Raw genomic sequence first — 14,937 nt, forward strand, 5'->3', positions numbered from 1 at the left:
TTTTCCATACATTTACCGAAAACGCTATTGATTAACAACTTCCAAAAATTTTTTTCAAACTCTTTTTTAGCTTCAACTCTCATAGTTGTACACAATTCAATGTATGATGCCATCCATTTGCTTTGTGAAAAGCTAATAGCTCGATGAATTTTTGTCACTTTAATACCGTTTAAAATCGCCTGTTTTAAGTTTTTATAATGTACTATATAGTTTTTTTTTGATGATAATGTAGTAAGCAATTTCTTAGCTTTAGAATTAGGAGGACACTCATTAATGGGTAAAAATGGGAAATCATTATGACTTTTATGTAAATACTTAGGGTACTCGATATCGACTTCTAATATATACCCAACTTCTGAATCATCAGCAATTTTAGTGACATCGATATTGAGATCATTAACCCACTCAAAATCTTTGAAAGGCAATTCTGTTAACATAGATTTACCATACAAATTTACACAGTCAAGATATGTAATCCATGTGATTGGTTCATTCGAATTATAGTCCAGTCCTTCAATATTTGGTATATTTGCTTTAACATATCTTTTAGTTGATTGACAAATGCCCCCCCGGATTGAGTTTTCAAAAAAGAGGAGCATGTTGTAATCCTTTAACCTTTCCAATTTCACCTTAGTGTACTTAAGCATACAATCAAAAGCAAATCCAGGAGCAGTCATGTAATGAGCAGGATCTAATCTGAGAGTAGATAAACATAAGTCTCTAAAATTTTCAAACACGTCAGCCAGTATGGTAACGTCAGTCTTTAAATAAAGATCGCTATACTCACCTAAAGTCTTTATATCGAATGTTCGCCATATATTTTTAGCATGCATATAATCTTTATCGCTTATTTTTTCGTCTGTCAAAGAGTTATAAAATTCAGACTTTGATGGTAAAAAAGTATCATCTAATTTACTCCAACTATCGACATATTCATAAGGGAAGATTCCTTTTTGAGTGACTAGATCTAATGCTTTCATGGAAAAATTTTTAAGAGTTTCTCTAAACCTCAACTTATCTTCTGATAAATTTAATGCAAGTTTACTTAATGATTCGCTCATGAAACGGAATGTATCGACAAATTTAATACTAAATCTATGTGCGATTTCTTTACTAAAGTATATATAATTTTTCTGACGAATTAGGAATAACGTGAATATCTTTATCATTACAACCAAGTTCCCGAATTATGAAATGACTATCGTACGATAAATTATGGAAGAAAATTGGTACGAATGAGGGGTTAATTATTTCAAAATTACATTGAAGACAAAGACATTGTCTATATTTACCAGTAAAATGACAGTGATCTCGAACTTTAATTAAATTATTATTTTTAAAATGTCTCGAACATTTTTCCACAAAACTTAGTATTTTTAAAATTACTTTCTTCTTCTTTAGTTAATTTATTCATCGGTTTATTTGTTTGATAAATTTTATTAATATTATTTCCAATAACAATCATATTTTCCATAAATTTTTTTGCAGCATTTTCACCTCTATAAATTACCACCTTTCTCGGAATTTTGAACTGTTTTACTAGTTCTTTTGATATAACATCATAGTTAACTTTGACATAAAACCCATAGCTCATAATTTCATGTAAATGTGTAGCATAAGTTTTAGATTTTTCGCATCTATTAAATTCACTAGACTTATTTTTAGGAGTTAAAATACATTCAAAATCTGCATAAATAACAATTGGTATTCTCTGTGTATTTTTATAGTTTTTAAAATAAATAAAATCATCATCCCCCTTTTCAAACATTATTGGTCTCCCTAATTGGTTCTTTCTACAATTATGCTGGTGTTCACTCAACCCTTTCTTACCCCAAAGTTTGCTTTTACATGGCTTTTCACTAAAAGTAGTAAAACATCTTTTACAGATAATTAATCTGGAACAGTTTTAAGTTTTCTGACTTCTAATAAATCTTGAAAAATTTTTTATATAACAATAATGTGATGTGTTATTATTATTAAACAAAAGTAGATCAAAATGTTTTTTTCTTTCAGTATTACAAATATATAGAGGGAAAATATGTTTTTTATCATTTAAACTATAAATATTAATTGATACATTATTTATACGTTCAAATTTTTTTATCTGACTGATTGGTGTAGGAAAATCTATACATTTAAAATCTAAGCCACTTTTTTTTTCTAACATTTCAAAATATTTCTTATTAAAAAAAGTTTTATTTGAACGATTATCAAACTTTGATAGTATTGAATATTTAAAACATTTAACATCATTATTTTTTACATTTATGACTGCTCTTTTATCTTTGATATATTCAGGAAGATCTAGATACGTTCCTCCTCTGAGAGGATTTACTATATTAATTCTCAATTGTAATGCATCTATTGTTTTAAGTGACCAGCCAGAAACTTTTGCTAAAAAATCATCTTCTTCACTTAATAATTTATTGAACATCCCATTCAGTAATTTATTAAAATCAGAGGAATTACATGCAAGTGTATTAGAGGTTTTAAATGCTATATCATGTACTTCTTGTGTGATAATTCGTTCATATACACTATCTACATATAAATTAAATTTTATAGATGTTTGTAGACATGATTCCTTTAACTTTGGAATTATTTTGTCTAAAGTATAGTTAAAAAAAAGTGTGTAGTCTAAAAATTTTAAATTATTCTTAACTATAAAAGTTTTTGAACATTTTTTAAATCATTCAATATCAAATATTCCTTCATCAGCATATGCCATTCGCTGACGTTTTGTCACCATTTTTCTTTTCATAATTAAGCTGAAAATAAATTAAATGAAAAAAAAAATATAATAAACAATAATAATATTGTAATCACTTTATTAATATAAATCATACAATATTTAGCAAACCTAAGCAACTAGATTTAAAAAAAAGAAATTAAAGAACTTAATTATTATTTAATAAATCATATAGGTATGATAAATGTGATGTACAACTTTGTTGACATCGATAACCTATATGATTTGATTCGTCATAATCAGCTTTAATTTCCTTTTTTTTTTTTAACAAATTTTCCCTAGTCGACTTCAGGTTTGCTTTTCTGATTTTAATATTAATATCGTAAATCATTTTTTCAAATTTTTTCTCTTCTCTTTCACCATATTTCTCATTTTCAGCCTGTTGTCTCAATACTCCATTAATTTCTTTTTCGATGTATGATGTCATGTTTCTGTAAATTATATAGATTTTTGCAAACTATCTGCTAGTAATAAAATATTAAAATAGTAACACACATCATCATTAAATAATAATTGTTTTTTATTTTTACAAGTAAAAAAACATAGCTATAAACATTAAATTAAAATCATAATTTCTTAGAAAAGAAAATGTCATGAAATGTTTGACAACGTATCATCATATCCATACTATATCTTTCTCCATAACAGATTTCCATTTTTCTAACATAATCAATATATTTATTACCATATTTATTAAATATTTCTCTTTTTTCTTCTTTTAAAGAAAACAATTTATCTCTTAATTGATTGATTTCAAATTCATTTGATGATGAACATATCCTGATTAAATAAATGTTATGTTTTGTTTCTTTAATTTTTTTATTAATTTCTTTCGTTTCTAATATATTATTTTTATTATCTTCAATATTCCCTAATCTTAATGATTCCATAGTTTGTAAATTATATTGATATTTATTCATAAGTTCATCTTTATTTTTTGAATCCATTGTCTGTAATATTATTTCGAATTCATTAATGTTAATACACAGTATGTTAAATCATAGAAACATAGACGGAAAAAATCTAATTATCAAATATGTTAAACAACTGTATTGTATATAATTTAATTTTTATCTGAATTAAATGAACTTTATAAAAAATTAAAAATTAAGTTTAAAAATGTAGGTACACATATTATATATTACTTATAACTGTGTATTTGTTGTGTACTAAATTTATTTTTCTCCTGTCTAATGTTAAATGAATACATACAATTTGTCATAGATATATATATTTTTTTATATCTAATAGCAGCCAGTCTTATTGAATACTTATTAGAATTAGAATATTATACTGCCTATTTAAATTATTAAAAGTTAACTCAAATTGAGATATTTTTTTATGTAAATATTGAATATTATACTGTGAAGTTTTAAAAATATAGGTACACACATCATATATTACTTATACCTGTGTATTTTTGTATAATAAATGTATTTATTTTTTCCCTTGAATAATGTTAAATGAATACATAAAATTTAATAAAGATAGATGGAAAAATGTAATAAAATATATTAACCAACTGTATTGTATACAATTTAATTTTTATCTAAATTAAATGGACTTTATAAAAATATAATCATGAAGTTTAAAAATGTAGGTACACAAATATATATTACTTATAACTGTATATTTGTTATTTACTAAATTTATTTTTTTTCCTTGAATAATTTAATATAGAAAAAAATTTAATAATCTAATATATTATTAAGCAACTGCATTGTATATAATTTAATTTTTATCTAAATTAAATGCACTTTATAAAAAGATATAATCATGAAGATTAAAACGCAGGTACACATATTATTATATATTACTTATAACAGTGTTCAATGTCATATACTAAATTTATTTTTTCTCCTGTCTAATGTTAAATGAATACATACAATTCGTTATAGATAGCTATATTTTTTTTTTATATCTAATAGCAGACAGTCTTATTGAATACTTATTAGAATTAGAATATTATACTACCTATTTCAATTATAAAAACTTAGCTGAAATTAAGATATTTTTTATGTAAATATTGAATATTATACGATGATATTCATGAAGTTTAAAAATATAGGTACACACATCATATATTACTTATACCTGTCTATTTGTTGTATATTAAATTTATTTTTTCCCTTGAATAATTTTAAATGAATACCTACAATTTAATATAGAAAAAAATGTAATAAAATATATTAACCAACTGTATTGTAAATAATTTAATTTTTATCTGAATTAAATGAACTTTATAAAAAAATAATCATGAAGTTTAAAATATAGGTACACATATCATATATTACTATAACTGTGTACGAACTGCCGTTTCCCGTTAATAGTGTTAATACCAATTAGTTTAACTACTGTTGTCGATCTGTTGTTTAATAAATTATCAGCCGCATATAAAAGTAATCGTTCGTTCTTAATAATCCTGACAATCTAGAATACGTCCTTACAATTCAGAAGTGGGATAACGACTCTTTCGTAACAAGAGTCGATCGTATCCATCACGTGGTTGTGCCATCGTTACGCGCAGTCGTTTTTGCGTTTCGCCGTACTCGTGGAAGTTATCGTGACCGCGAAGTTGTGAGGTGCCAACTCCGCGAGTTTCTAACGCCTTTCGCATAGTTCGAGTTCGTCGTGCGAATAACGTCACGTGTTTTATTTAGGCAAGTGCCGTGGCCGGCAGACGGCAGTCGAGTCCAAGGTCCAACCTGTTATTTGAGGTTAGCCTGTAGCGGGATTGCGCTGTGACGTACCGCAACCGGGTTCGCGTCGTTACCGCAACCGGGTTGCATCGTTATCGCGATCATATTCGCGCCATATCGCGAAGTCGTTATCACGCGGTAGGCACTCCTATCGGTGTTTACCTTCGTTGAGCGTTAACGTTTTATTTACTTTTGTAGTCAGACGACGGTCGCGATGAATAATCCCGACAACGAAAGTATGCCGAAGGCTCCGACATACAACGAACTGTTCAGTACCGTGGCTGAACTAACCGAAAGACTACAAAAACTCGAGTCTACTGCGGGTCCGCAGTCTGTTCGCCATCAGACTACTAAACCCGACGATATCTCCGAGACTACTTCGACAGTCGATTATCGTATTCTCCCAGACGTAGGAACGTCCATATGGTCATTCACTGGACACGAGTCTAGCAGTCGAGCAGAGGATTGGATTAGTTCGGTCGACGGTCTGACGCAAGTTAACCAGTGGCCACTAAGATACCGATTGCTATACGTCCGTTCACATGGCGCAGAAGCTGCGCGAAGCTGGTATCTGCTCGAGGAGTTTCGTGACTGGGACACTTTCGTCCGCAAGTTTAGGGCGACATTCGAGCGCACGCTGCGCAAAGCGGATTTGTGGCGAGAACTTGAAATGCGAATACAGGAGCCGAATGAACCAACCATCGACTACTTCTACGCCAAAATCGGTCTATGTCACTCGCTCGATCTGGAGTTTGCCGACACCCGTGAATACGTCCTTGAGGGATTAAGGTCCCAACCTTTGGCCGACTGGGTGTACGGTCGTACGCACTCCAACCGCGATGACCTGCTGTCAGACATCCGTGACTGGGAACGCATGCGCGCGAAGCGCAAAGAAAAGTTCGAGACCGCTAATTCAGCGTCCACTAAGCCACGACATGTTAAACAAAAATCCGTTACTGAACCGCTAGGTGCGAAATCGACATACGTCGCGCCCGCTGTTCCGCTGAAAACGACGATTGGCGCTGGCACTAAATCGGCGACGTACAAGGCCGAGGCCAAAACAGACGTTCCGAGAGAACGTTCGACGATCTACTGTTTCAACTGCCGCGCTGCGGGGCACATCTCTAAGGACTGCCCGAAACCTCGACGTCCGATGAAGTGCTCTAACTGTGGTTCGGACCAACACACTCGAGGTCGTTGCCCCGTAGACGCTATCGAACGTTCCGAATCCGCGTCCGTTACCGATCAGGCTTTCCGTGCCGACGCGACCGCGAGTGCAAAATCGAAAAACCCGTACTTAAAAACTGTGAGAATCAACGGACGACCCGTTGATGGTCTTATTGACACGGGCAGTTCAGCCGTTTTGATGCGTATATCGGCTGCCCGTGAGTGCAACGTCTCTATACGCGACGCCGTGTGTCCGCTTTACACTGTTGGTAATGCCTCACAGCCGAGTACCTCTACTATTGGAGAAGGGGACGCCGAAGCCGCGATTGAAGGCGTGTTAGCAGCCGATCACACCATTAAGATAGTGCCGGACAGCTCGATTCCGGTAGACGTGCTGGTTGGTCGGACCTGGCTCGATCTGCCTCACGTGAACTATTCAAAACAAGGAGGTGAGATAGTTTTCGATTCGATGAACCGCGTCCAGGCCGACGCGCTCGATATGTCGTATGCCGACGAAAATGTATACGTCGCCGTAGAGGAACCGGTGCGTCCGACGAAAGCTCCTATAACTGAAAACGACGTTGTTATCGACTCGCACGTATCCGCCTCGCAACGCGAAACGTTAGTCGCGTTGCTTAACGAATATCGCGATGCTTTTGCGAAAAATATTACGGAAATGGATTGCACCGATGTCATCGCTATGGACATCACCGAAACGCCGGGCAGTTTGCCTGTTAGTTTAAAACCGTATCGGACGTCACCCTCCGACCGACGTATTATAAGCACCACGTTACGCGAATGGCGAGAAGCAGGAATAATAAGCGACTCTACTTCTTCCTATGCCAGCCCGGTACTCCTGGTCAATAAGTCCTCGGGCGAAAAACGGTTGTGTGTGGACTATCGACGCCTTAATAAACAGACCGTACATCAGCCGTATCCGATGCCTGACGTCGACTCGCAACTTGGAGTCCTATCGCACGGTGTAATATTTACGACATTAGATCTATCCAACGGATTCCTACAAATACCACTCACTCCCGAAGCCAAAAATAAGACTGCGATCGTTACAGAAGAAGCGACGGCCAAATTCGAACGCATGCCCTTCGGACTTAGGGGTGCGCCCGGAACGTTCCAGAAGCTGATGAGCATTGTGTTCAAGGACCTGAAAAACGAAGGCGTCGTGAGTACGTATCTAGACGATATTATATTACCGTCGAAAAGCTGGGACGTCATGATGCTCGACCTACGCCGAGTGCTAAGCGCACTACGCGCCGCCAACCTTACCCTCAAACCGTCGAAATGCACGTTCGGTGCACGCGAATTGGATTATTTGGGTTTCCGTATATCCGAAGGTATGGTTAAACCAGGTCGCAAGGTGCTCGCGATCGCTAAGTTTCCGCGTCCGCGCGACGCGCACGAAATCCGACGCTTTTTGGGTCTCGCCGGCTATTTTAGGCGCTTTATAGTTAAATACGCGCAGATCGCCGCCCCGTTAACGTGTCTAACGGGTAAAGACGTACCGTTCGTGTGGTCAGAGTCACAGGAGAGCGCCTTCACCGCGTTACGCGAAATTTTATGCAACGAGCCAGTCGTACGCATGTACGACCCGGAAGCCGCCGCTCCGCAAGTATACACAGACGCGAGAAGCCTAGCCTTATCGGGGATTTTGCTACAAGGCGAAACTTCTAACGCTCTACATATGGTATACGCCGTGAGCAAGAAGACGACATCTGCGGAATCGAAGTACCATTCGTCACGTCTCGAATTACTCGCGATTATTTGGACACTAAACCGATTACGTCCGTTCCTTTTAGGAATTAAATTCACCGTTATTACCGACTGCCAAGCATTAGTGTACCTAAACTTGCACAAGACCGTGAAACCGCAAATCGCGCGTTGGTTTGAAGTGCTACACGAATACGATTTCGAAATAAAATATCGTCCAGCTACCCGGATGGCTCACGCCGACGCTCTAAGTCGAGGCCTGCTACCGTGGAGACCGTTCAACACCGTCAATCCGTCAGGAAACGACAGGTACCCGCGCGGCTAAACGATTACGAGCTCGGTCGGCCCTAACCGCGTTTTCTTTCAAGTTTATATTCTTTTTACCTTAAATGCATTTGTTGTTTTAATGAATTATATTACGATTGTTTAATGTTAATTTTTTTTTTTTTTTTTTTTTTTTTAAAGAAATCACGTTTGTACGTTGCGCGTACGGCGATTAAGCCCTGTATTTGTTTAATTATATTTTGTATTATTACCTCTTCCTTTATAAAATTAATGGATGTCAAGGCCCGAGGTCGGTCCTAACGTAGGAAGGCCGAATGTTAGAGATAATTTTTGTCGACCGCGGGGCGACACTGTTGCGAGCTCTACCGGACCGATCGTCGCCGTGACGATCGGCCTGTTTTGCCGTAACCGTCGGACACGACGTGTGTGTCCGCGGACGAACTGCCGTTTCCCGTTAATAGTGTTAAGTTAATACCAATTAGTGTAACTACTGTTGTCGATCTGTTGTTTAATAAATTATCAGCCGCATATAAAAGTAATCGTTCGTTCTTAATAATCCTGACAATCTAGAATACGTCCTTACAATTATTACATGAGAAGTCTATTTGAATATATACATTCTAATTTATTGTAAATTATATTTGATACTAGCTGCTGTCGGAAACTCGCTGTCCTGAAACTCGGGGGATAGGTGAGACTCGCTGAAGTGGGCGGTGGAGGCTAGTGACGACAATGTCGTCGTAGTTTTACATATAAAAATTGTTCCTGTTTAAAAACAAAAATTTGAGGAGGTGATAAGGATTTCTGATAATGCTTGGCGAACTCGTTACGAAGGCGGGAATGTTTGAATTTCGAGTTTGAGTGTCTAGATATATTCTCACATCACCTATGGCCTATGCAAATCGGCCATTGAATAATACGGCCTCCCGTCGCATGTCCGATGCTTTTTCGTATGTAAAAAATCGTCAATTTGAAATCAATGTTTCAGTGTCTAGCAAGTTAATCTCCTCAAGTGAATATCGATTAACATATATGCAGCAGCTTATCAGGTAGGCAATCCACCTGCGGTGGATTGCAGACCCTCTGTTCCACGGCAATAAATAAAACTGCGCTACTTTGGTAGTAGATATATATCTATTTTGTTCACGAAAAATATATGAATAACAAAACGCATATAAACGTATTTAATCTGATAAACCAATAGCATTTGATCATATAGACAGTCAATTTTATAAATAACACGCAATTCGCAATAGAAATTCACGATGAATAATAATAAAGTATTAAGTGAATTAAGAAATTAATGAATATCACAAATAAAATGGTGTGCATGCCGTGTAGAAATTCTTATGATTAACAGAGTATCTATGGTTTAGTCACAAATTAGTAATAAGTATTAATACAATGATGATTTATTTTAATGTGTTTCTGTTACATTTGCATTGATGAAATGAGTAATATAAAAGATATTCCTTTTATATATGCGTTTTTCTTCAAGGTGTTCATATATAGTAAATTTTTTTTATATACCTATATAATCGAACCTATACTTATATTACAATTATATATGTCATCATAAGTTTGAACAAATTACTGCTGGAAGTTGTGTAGCCTATAGGTTATTGAATAATACTGAAGACAACATATTGTATGTTTTAAGGAATTGGAATTTATTTAGTGTAACCAATGGCTTATTTTATATTATATACTATTTTGTATACTATACAGTATACACACACATAGCTTAATTAAATGGTTTTTTTTTTTCTTGAAAACGGTTTATTATGGAAGACGGTAAAAGATCGTAAATGGTTAGGTACCCATCAATTATCATTTGTCGTCGTTGTGGGATATCCAAATACCTAAAGGCATATAGCTCTAATTGGTGTTCAGTGATGGTGGAGCAACCTTCACTAAAAAAAGAACTAAGTAATAATATAACAAAAAATAATAAAATAAAATTCGAAAAAAATGCAAAAGATCTCAGGTGGCTATGTTATTTAAATGAGCCACCGTAATAACTTAGCTAGTCCTACAACTAACAATTTTATTATTATTAATTAATTAATAAATAATACGATGTACGCGTAGATATAAGATGCGAAGTGATTAACGGTGCTAAGCGATATCCAGAGACCACAGTATTTTCAAAAACACTTTTATCGATATCATTGATATCAATAAATAGATCACGTGTAGTTATTAAATATAACAGACTAAAAACACGGACTACCTAGTATTCAAGTATTTATTGTAGGTATAATATGCAACAGTAATTCGAGTGACAAATTATGATCATTAGAACATTGGAAAATTATGAAAAAAAAAAAATAAACGAAAAAAACATTAGGACATCGGTAAATTAAAAAAAATACAAAAAAAGATCAAACAAATTAAATCAAATTATTAATTGTTATCATTAGAACTCCTTCTTTCCTTAAGCAGTCGGAGAAAAATCTGTCAAATTTATTATTCTACGCCGCCGGGATCGATCCCTATACCCTAACATCTAATGCCTAACGCCTAACCTACTGGGACATCCTACCGAGATACTGGATTGTGGAAAAACTTTAGCATTTAAACCGTTTTTATTCAGCGGCGATTAATACTAAAAACGTTTAAACGTGTGAATTATGTGTCAGTTAACCTTATAATATAGTAGGTATGTTTGTTTTTAATCGATGTGTTTATACTATTTCGGTATAGTATATCCATCTATGATTCTGTTCATATTGTACTAAGTTATGTTTCTATTCACTGTTTAGTCATAACATTTAGTTAACCTACCATTATTTTATTGCATATTGTAACTAACAAAATTAATCAAGAAGTCATGTGAATACACAGCAATTTCTTTTTTGTTACGTATAAAATAAAATCAAAACATATTGTAATATATACAAAATCATTGTGTATATTTTAAAAATACATATACACGGCTAAATAATTAAGTTCTAGGTAAATTTTAAATAATTTACAATTAGTCGTTACTTCTAAATGTAGTGTAATATCAATATTATTTTTTATTTATTTTGATAGTCTATGTTTAAATAATTTTATTAAAATCAAACTATTGAAGTCTGTTTAACTAAATTTGCTTATTAATTTATTCTAATTCTAATGATTTTTACACAATTTATCAAAATAAGGGAGTTTAACATAATATGCATGTATGTATACTATTTAATAAAAATAACATTTCATTTTGTCAACAAACTGTTTTGTGACTATACTATTATATTACAATGATGTACATTTGTAGGCTTAGTTAAATAATTAACCTAACCAATATAGATTACCTACTTATAGAATCTACCTTGCCCATAAATAGCATAATTTAATACTGTATCCATTTCAGTACATATAGACTTTCATAACTAACACCGTCAATGAACTAAAGTGTTATTTAGATCTATCGACTATCACATATTTAATAATTTATTTTGATAGTCTATGTTTGAGTAATTTTATTAAAATCAAACTATTGAAGTTGGTTTAACTAAATTTGCTTATTAATTTATTCTAATTCTAACGATTTTTACACAATTTGTCAAATTAAGGAAGTTTAACATTATATGCATGTACCTGTGTATTATACTATTTAATAAAAATACCATTTCATGTTGTCAACACTATGTTTTGTGACTATACTATTATATTACATTAATGTACATTTGTGGGCTTGGTTAAATAATTAACCTAACCAATATAGATAACCTACTTACAGAATCTACCTTACCCATCAAAAGCATAATTTAATACTGTATCCGTTTCAGTACATATAGACTTTCATAACTAACACCGTAAATGAACTAAAGTGTTATTTAAATCTATCAAATATTTAAAAACAATAGGCTTTTAACAGTAGCTAACTTACCTATAAACAGTAATATTTAATAACACGCTGACAATAATAGAGCCGGTGATGAACCAAAGCATTAATATAATTACCAAAATATGCTTTTTCTGGTAAATTTGGGTAGGTATTTGATTATCACAAATGTATAGACTACTCATAGAACCTAAATTATTTATCAACAATAATATTTAATGTTTTATCCGTCCCATGAATGACATTCATACAGCCGTTGATAAATAAAACTGTCCATATTATTACCAAAAAATATTCTACTACTGGTGTAATTTAGTAACTATTTAATTACCACAAATTAATAAAAACTACATTGCCTATAAGTAATGATATTTAATAATGCATCCGTAGCAGTACATACTCACTTTTACTAAATTATTAACATTACCACCAAAATATTCTTTTCATGGTATAACCGAGTAGTTATTTAATCAATTTAAACATAAAAACCCTAAAGAGATTACATATACACAGACACTACGGTTGCTGATTAACCACCATCGTAGACTACTCATAACACCTATCGACAGCAATTAATATTAAACACCTTATACGTAGCATCATATGATTACGTTCTTTGAGCCGTCGACGAACAAAAGTGTAAATAAATATTACATATTATTATATCACATGTAGTCGCACCTTTTATGTGCTGTGTTAAATATTTGGCTACTAACCGAGTAGCCGTTTTTGTAATAATTTATAAAAAGTAGGAACACTCAAACACCGTCGACATGAGCTTAAAATAAGGATTTCGAACAGACAAAAGACAGAATTAAACGTATTTAAAACAATATTTATTGAATCAAACAAAAACAGTATAATATTTATTATTATCAGTACAATAGGTAGGTACCGCACGTCTACGGGTTCGAAAATAAGTATACTACGCGAAAAAAGAGCAGTCGGTGGTCTTAAAGACGAAAAAGATCGAAAAAAAAAAAACGATAAAAACGAAAGTCGGCCGCGTTTTCGATTTTAAAAGAAACGCACTTGAATTAAACGTAAAAAAAAGGCGACGGAAAAGGGCGTAAAAGCAGAAAAATCGAGTAAAAAGTGGAAAAAATGAGCGTAAAACGTTTCGAAAAATCTAAAACACGATATCTGTGACTGATGAGTGATACGATAACTGAAAAATCGTGATAGCTCGGCCGCCGCCGCGAGGAAGTAACGCGATTGGCTGGTCTTAAGAAACCCATGGAAGAAAAACGTAATTCTTCCATGGGTTGCTTAGAGCGATATATATAGGGATTCACGTTTTATTATATAAGACTAGCCCTCCGTGCTAGCTGGGGGAGACCCCCAGACCCCCTTGGTCGGTGGAAAGTGGGTACCGATGGCGGACGTAGAGTCGTTGGAATTATTAAAATCATTGCTGTACTCGCTGGTCAATCAATAATCAAAAGTCGTAGCAGGTGATAACGATTTATGATGAGGCGTGGAGGTATCGTTTCGAAAGCGGCAAATTTGAAATCCCAGTTCAACAGTCGATACGGTCCAGTCTTGTGCTGTTATGAATGTCGAAACGAAAAGCGTAAAGCCGAATGCCGTATTTAAATGTCTAGCAAGTCAGTCACGTCAAGTGAATACCGATTTCGGAGACTGTATGGTTAGAATTTTGTACATAGCGCATGTAATGTTGCACTACCATAATGGTAGACGATATGAGTAGGTAAAACGATTGACGTCGCGATATGTGGATTTATAATAAAAGGTTTTTGTGGTAACCCATCGAAGGCGGCACTATTTGAAAACCGTGTTCGAGCGTCTATCAATTCGTATTAGAGAGTCGGTAATCAAAAGTCGACCCACATGAAACGTAAAATATAATATCATATACAATATCTTAATATCATAATTAATCAGCCACACTGTCATTTTTGTCGAGTGCACTAAAACAATACAAATTAAAGGATAAATGTTAAAAATTACCAATAACAATGAAATGAAACCGACGGACTACTTGTGTTGGTAAGAATGAACGTAAAAATGTCCGACGTGCCAATGACATAAAGTGAATTACACACATACCTTCTTCTTCTTCTTCGGTAAACTCGGCCACTATGACCATCCCGACATACATCCTGGCCTCCAGTTTTCTCTATTCGATGCCTGTAATCTCCAATCTTCTCCTCCACCTAATGCTTTCACATTATAAATAATTAACCCCTCATTCGTACCAATTTTCTTCCATAATTTATCGTACGATAGTCATTTCATAATTCGGGAACTTGGTTGTAATGATAAAGATATTCACGTTATTCCTAATTCGTCAGAAAAATATATATCCTTTAGTAAAGAAATCGCACATAGATTTAGTATTAAATTTGTCGATACATTCCGTTCCATGAGCGAATCATTAAGTAAACTTGCATTAAATTTATCTGAAGATAAGTTGAGGTTTAGAGAAACTCTTAAAAATTTTTCCATGAAAGCATTAG

The sequence above is a fragment of the Diuraphis noxia genome, unplaced genomic scaffold, assembly GCF_037042655.1.
Source record: "Diuraphis noxia isolate RWA-SAM2 unplaced genomic scaffold, SU_Dnox_SAM2 contig0001, whole genome shotgun sequence".
Taxonomy (NCBI): Eukaryota; Metazoa; Arthropoda; class Insecta; order Hemiptera; family Aphididae; genus Diuraphis; species Diuraphis noxia.